We start from the raw sequence: 7,080 nt of genomic DNA on the forward strand, positions 1-7,080 counted from the left end.
TCCCAGAAGCAGGAGAAGGTTTTATCCCTTGACTTCCAAGCTTTCGTGCCCATCTGGGAACCATTCCATTTTTCGGTATTTAATAAGAATTGGAGGGAGATGAGGTTTCTAGGACAGCCCAGTCCAGGGATGGTGGCCGGGAGGCAGCAGGGGTGAGTGGGAGAAAGAACACAGGTAATTTAGAGCTCATGGTTTTTATCCTTACTTAGCTACGGTAGTTCTATTCAAAATCAGACTTTTCTGCAGGGAATACTGGTTTGTAATGAAACATTCCATGTTGCTCAGCACTGCCATGATTAGCCACACAACATGAAAAGGATTTTTTTTAGACTAATATTAGTCAACCCCACAAAGCATCCAGTGTCTAGAAATCTCCATGTGGTAAAATACACAAGCCACTTGCCTCTTTTTGGTACATAAGGGCAAAGATGCCCCAAGTAGGGGTCAGGAAATGTAGGTCCTGCTCCTGACAAAGCTCTGACTTCAGATGGGTTGATTCTGTCCCCAGCTGTATGTCCTGGAATGAGTAGACGTCACCTCTCTAAAGCCTCATTTGTTTTTTTTTTCCAATTTATTTATATCTTTTCTTTTTTTAAAAGAATTTCAGAATATTATGGGGGCACAAACATTTTGGTTACATGTAATGATGCCTTTGCATCACCCACGCCAAAGCTACAAGCATGCCCATCCCCCATACAGTGTGATCCACACCCCTTAGTTGTGAGTTTACCCATCCCCACCACTCCCTCCCACCATCAAATGAAAACATTTGATTTACTGCTCTGGAAGTTCTTCTCCTGCTCCAGAGGACGTCCTCCCACGGGCGTGGACTGCAGCATGCAGGTCACCCAGGCCACTGAGTTTGGTGCATCCGGAAGCATCTGCCATCTGCATGTTTCAGATGGTTTTGTTGATGTGCTGAGGGAGGGGAGAATGAGGCAAACTTCCCATGTGAATTTGTTACCCCTCGTGTTGGTAAGAACCTCAGGCAAATCCCACAAAAGCCAGCTCTGGCAGCCCCGTGGTTTCCATGGTCCCAGCTGATGGAGAGGCAGCCACGAGCTACTCAGGAGCCTGTCAGTGGCCCAAGGAGCCTGCAGGAGCTGGGGATGCTCTGCTGCAGGTCACGGCCCTGTGCCGCCACAGTCACCTCCCGCTACACTGAGGGGCAGAAGCAGGAGGAGCCACAGAGCGTGTCCACTGGGCCGATGCTCTGGCCAGGGGTCCTGGCGGGATGGATTCAGACTCTCAGAGGAAATTGACAAATGGTTCCTTGGAGACGATGCAATCTAAAGGAACAGTTTTTCTTCCCTTCCCTGGTAGCTTGGGAGGGAGAGTAGAATTACTTTTCTGACTTGATTCATTGCCGCTGAGAAGCTGGCTAAGGGTCCTCTGTCCAAATGTTTGTTTGATGTCCTTATAGCTGGAAAAGAATGCAAGGGAAGGCCCAGGGCTGCAGGTGCATTTTCTTCTCATGGACGTGCACATACTTCATTAGGATGTGACGTAGTGCCCATTTGCTGGGGGTGGTACCCTGTCTTGTCTGTCAAAGCCTATGACATTCTCAGTGGCTGGTGCATCCGTATTTTATAGGTGATATATAAACCCACCTTCTAATTATGTTCTTCAAGAAAAAACTTGCACATCCAACCTGCAACCTTGCGGGAAAGTTCTCCTGCTCTGGAAAGCAGAGAGCTCTCACTTTCTAGCAGGTCACCGCTAGGCTGGCATCGCCTGTCACCATCTGAGGGACAAACTGCCCGTGTGGTGTAAACGGTCTCTGGGCTGCCGTGCACAGCGGTGACCAGAGGAGAACCCAGGGCCCGCGCCCACTGGGGTTAGCACAAGGGAGGACGCAGGACTGGGAGTCGACAGACCTGGTTTCCAACCCTAACTGTGCCGCAGGGAAACAACGTCATTTTCTCTGTTTCAGCCTTGGTTTCCATTTCTGGGGAGCATGATATTATGATGGATGTAACCGATTTTCTAGTAGGAAGATTAAAAGAAATTATAATCCAAAAATCATGTATAAACTGAAAACATCCAGTTAAAAGCTTTTAATTTTGATTTTATTCTCGTGATCCTCATGTCGCACTCTGAGGGTTAATGTGGTACTGTACTAATCATGTTATTTTTTTAAAAAATTGCATTTTATGACGTTTTGGCATCTCAAGGCCTTGTTGTCGGGGACGGGGGGCCCCTCAGGTGAGCTGACCCATGGGGAGTGAGGCTTGGCTGTGGGTGCACCTGTGACGTGCGAACCGACCTCCTCCTTTCATCCGGCTCCTGCAGTCGGGACACTATTCTCCTGCCTAAGTCACCCCAGGGCCAGGTATTGGGCAACTAGGGACACCCTCAACCCCAGAGCCTGCTGAAACGACTCCAACTGCCAGCCCAAGTCTGCGCAGCTTGCTCACCTTGCCTCCCCATCCCTTTCTTTGAGACCCCAATACAGGCTCCTGCCCCCACCTTCCCACACCCCGCACCTCCTGACAGACCCTGTGCTTCCCCGTGTGGCCCTGCGCAGCGGGCTCTGCCTCCTGTTTCTCAGATCTGGGAGCATAACTTCTCCCCTTCCTAACGGTCATTTCCAAGTCTGTGCCTGTCTTACCACACCCGATTAAAACAAATCCCAGGTGCATTTAAAAACAGGTAACCAAATGAATACAGCATTTCTGGAATGCATCAATCCATGGAACGGAAAAGGTCTGTGAACAGGGTGAGGCCGTGTCACTTCTCTGGGTGACAGGGCTGGGCGCCGTAGTCGGGGCTTGCCGGATGGCCGTCCCACAGAGTCACCTGCAGGCAGGGCAGCTCCTCTCGGTGTGGAATTGTCATAAAGCCGACTCCCCCCATGAGTTCAGTGCTCAGGGAGAGCTGAGCACCTCCGGTGTGCGTCGCCTGTACAGCTTTCTCCACGTTTAAAATATAATCCTAAATAAACCCTAGGGGACCATCTTGTGGGAAAGAGATATTTGAGATAGACAAATAAGATATAGAGGCTTCCAAAACATTAGATCCCATAGACTACTCCCTCTTAGGAAAGAGAATACATTTACCATACTTTGAAAATGAAAAGGGAGGGGCAGGGTTTTTCCCGCGTTGAGCCGGTTGGAAAACTGGTGCACCCATTGAGTAAGGATGGTGACACGTGATAATACGGCCTTTTGGGTTTCCATTCTGGCCCTGAGCTGTTTGACGGAAGGATCCGCTTCGTGATATATAATTCAGTGTCTTGTATCTGGCCCTGGAGGCTGCTGAGATAGTTTATATAATGATTTTACTCATGAGGGAAAAATTAATTGCATCTTCCTCACCAGTTGCCGAGTGCTACGGCTTCATTGGAAAAAGCCAGAAGTCCCCTTAGGAGACCCAATTTCAAATTAATATACAGTAATGCTGTACATGGCTTTATTAATCTAGAGGCAGGGCACTGGCGGGGCAGGGATCTATCTGCAGGCTGCAGGCTGCAGGCTGCGGAAATTGGCTCTTGTCAGGCCGGTCCACGGGCCAGCTGTGTGATTGGGGCCACACCTGTCACCTCTCTGTTCTTCAAGTTCCTTCCCTAAATGTGGAACTGGAATAATCACATATATCTCTTGGGCACACATAATAAAAAAGAATGAGATAATGTCTTTGAAAAGATTCGAGTTCCTTGGAGAGAATAACCATTACACACACACACTCTTTGTCTCTCTCTGTACATTATTAGTCTAATAAAGGCAAAAATGATAACCAAAAAAAAAAAAAACAACAGTGCAATTCTACTCCACCTATCATCCTTATGATAAAAGCCATTTCTTCCCTGCAGAGCTGCTGCAAAAGTTACTGTTAATGTTCCTGGCAGATTGCAATTGGGAAAGGACATTTTGTTTCCTGTAGCTGGTGCAGCTAGAACTCCATGTGTTCTGTGGGAATGACCCCATGTGGGGCCCAGGGAAGACCTCAGACCTGTTTTCAAATGGACTCCATCAAATCCCTGTTGTGCACGTATTCTTTTCCCTACTAATCGCAGCGGTGTTTAATTGTTAAAGCCACGTGTGTTTCAAGGGAAATTGAATCCATATGTTTCTGATTCATTTGCACTGAGCTCATCAGATTGTTGTTTTATAAGAGCTGTGTGCTGTCCAGGAAGAATCCCCCAGTGCCTCTCCATCCGCCAGTCAATGCATCTCGATATCTCTAAAACAGGACACTGTGTTCTGCCTAGCAAAGCCCTCTGTTAATAACATACTACCACGATCACCTTTTCTTCCACCATACTTTTGTAAATTATAAAAGTTAGACTTCTTTCATGGAGTCAGATAAGAAGATACCTTACAGAAAGGCTTCCAAAGAAACTGCAGAATTAAAGTTAAGCAAGTATCTCCATTAATTTTTCAAGGGTTTAAATAGGGAAATGTGTGAAGATGAAAAGTTTTCCTAGATTCGTTCATTCAACAAACACTTAGTGAGCACCTATGGCATACCAAGGTGCACTTTTAGATCCTAGGAACACCACCGTGAAAAGGTAGCCTGTCCTCATGAAGCATATATTCTATAGGGACATTTCTGAAAGGTATCATGATAATGGAAACCAATATTCTGAAAATCACTAGGAAATATTAATACAAGTCTATAGGAGTAGAAAATGTTAGCTGGACTAACCTGAGCAGCCCTGAGCATGTGCTCTGATTGGAATATATGATGCCAATCTGTAATTTTTTGTTTTACACTATATTCTATGAGGGGGAGATGAAATAAACAATTAAACAAGAGGTATTTAAGGTCAGGTTATGATAAGTGCAATGAAAAACCAAAAGCAAGGTAGTCGTGGGTGAAAGGAGGGTTTATTTTTTGTTTCAGCCACGGAAGTGACATTTGAGTAGAGATAATTGAATGAGAGAGAGAAGAGCTCTAGGGAAGATCGAGGGAAAGGGATGACATGAGGGTCATTCCATTGGCAAATTTGCTTTTGCAGTGAAGTCACAAAGATGACTCTGTACTTCAGAAGACTGAATGACAGGAAACAGAGGAACTGGAAAGTGTCTACGGCTGGGATCAGCCCAAGTAGAGGGAAGTGACCATTTTAACTTGCACCAGCACAGAACCAGTGTCAGGCAGGAGAGAAAGGATTGCAGATTCTTAATGGAGAAATCAAGAGAGTGTTGCTAGTGTCTGTATGGTGTGTTTAGACACAGTATTGAAGATATCTTTTTTTTTCCTGTCCAGAATCTTTCCCAATTGGGAACTGCCTGTCCCCTAGGTGCCTTGCTTTGTCAGTATAAGATCCAGACTGTCTAATCAGAGTGCACTATTCCCCTGGTGCCTGTCTGGATGTTCCCTGGTCCCCAGATCCCAGTGTCAAGAATGAGCACTGGTACCAAGTCTATGACAGAGTGATCACAAACACAGTGCAATTTTATACAAATAGTTTATCACATAAAACAAAGAATGAGAGTAAAGAGAAGGAAGCTATACAAAGTGAAAATGCATTCCAGAGAGAATGGAATGAGTCAGTCCCCACCAGTGGACAAAGACGTTGGAGTCTGAGCACATGTTGCCTTTTATATGTGCACTAGTTTGTCCCACCTCTCCCCTGGCAGGATTGGTTGCCATTTCCCGCCTTTGGGGGTGACTGACAGGTTGGGGTTACAGAACAGATCACATGACAGGTTACATAACAGGTTGGTTATGTGACAGTTTCCCTTCCTGCATATGTGTCTTCCCCAGAATCCTTCATGATGTTCCACTCATGTTATGGTAATTAGATAGTAATAAGTTCTAGGTCAGTTAAAGTTTACTAGGAACTTTTTGCCATGTGTGTTCCCACCGGGGAAAAGTTCCTAGCTGCACTTTCATTCTTAGCTTTTGTTCCTAGTGGGAACAATTCAGTTCCCACTCTCTGCCCTTAGCCACTTCCTTGCCACCTGTTTACCCTCCACCAGAACTAACAGTGCCTGTGGCTGGTTCAAGGGAAGATAAGCAAGATCTGAGCTTGACCAATCAGAGCCATTCACAAAGCTATTTTCTCTCCTTTGGCTAAAGGCAAGGACCAAGTAATTTAAAGTGGTTGATGTCCACCTTTACAAGAACCAGGGGAGAATTTAAGCTCTGGAATCCAGCCTTGCTTAATGCCAACACTACTTCTGGACTTTTGAGTTATAAACACCAAAAAATTATCTCTTTTTGACTTAAACTAATTGCCAATATTTTTGTCATTACAACCATAAGAGCCTTAGCAAACTATTTTTTAATTATTTGTTATGCATATATGATTCTTTTCACAGGGTGGACCAATTCTAGTTTTTGTTTCCTTTATGTAGTTCCAGGTAAGGAGCTCCTTTGGGTATTGTGAAAGTTAGTCTCCTATAAAGAGATGGGGCCAGGAGCCCATACTGGAGCAGTCTGGGGCAGTTGCCATCCTTACAAAATACTGCCTAAATATAACCTATTCACATGTGAGAGGGCCATACTGTGTATCCCAATATTGACGAAACAGTGAGTAAATAAATTAATGATTTAACTGCTTATGTGCAGGATCCTTAGTATGCTGAAATATAGTTGTGTTCTACCGGTGATTAAAACTAGGATACCTTTAAATAAACAGGACACCAAGCTGGAGTCTCTAGTGTTTTTGAGCTGCAATCAGTCAGATCCTGGAAGGGGGAAATCCCATTTACTATAAAGCTACATTTTAAGCGTGGGAAACAGAAAAGCTCAGAAAGCTTCCCCCTGATTGTGACTTCTGATCTCAGCCCTGTCACGGCTCTTTCTATCTTGGGTCACTTAAATGCATTCTCATGTCTCCCCCACCATGTCCCATGTGTGTACAGACTTGTTTTAACTAACTTTAAGATGATGATAATAGCTGCCAAAAGAGGACTCAGGGCATTACACAAAATGGCCAATAGCAATGATTGAAACGCATTTTTTAAATCATAAAATCATCCTAAAATTGTTTGGCAGGCACTCTGCGGGCTGTTTCTTGCTAACGGGCTGCCGAAGGTGAGCGGGTGTCACCCAGAACAGCAGAGCCCAGCCGGCCTCTCACGGCTCCACTGCAGACACTGCTGCGTGAGCCACTTGTGTACAAGGCCA

The sequence above is a fragment of the Lemur catta genome, chromosome 1 (assembly GCF_020740605.2).
Source record: "Lemur catta isolate mLemCat1 chromosome 1, mLemCat1.pri, whole genome shotgun sequence".
NCBI classification, from domain to species: domain Eukaryota; kingdom Metazoa; phylum Chordata; class Mammalia; order Primates; family Lemuridae; genus Lemur; species Lemur catta.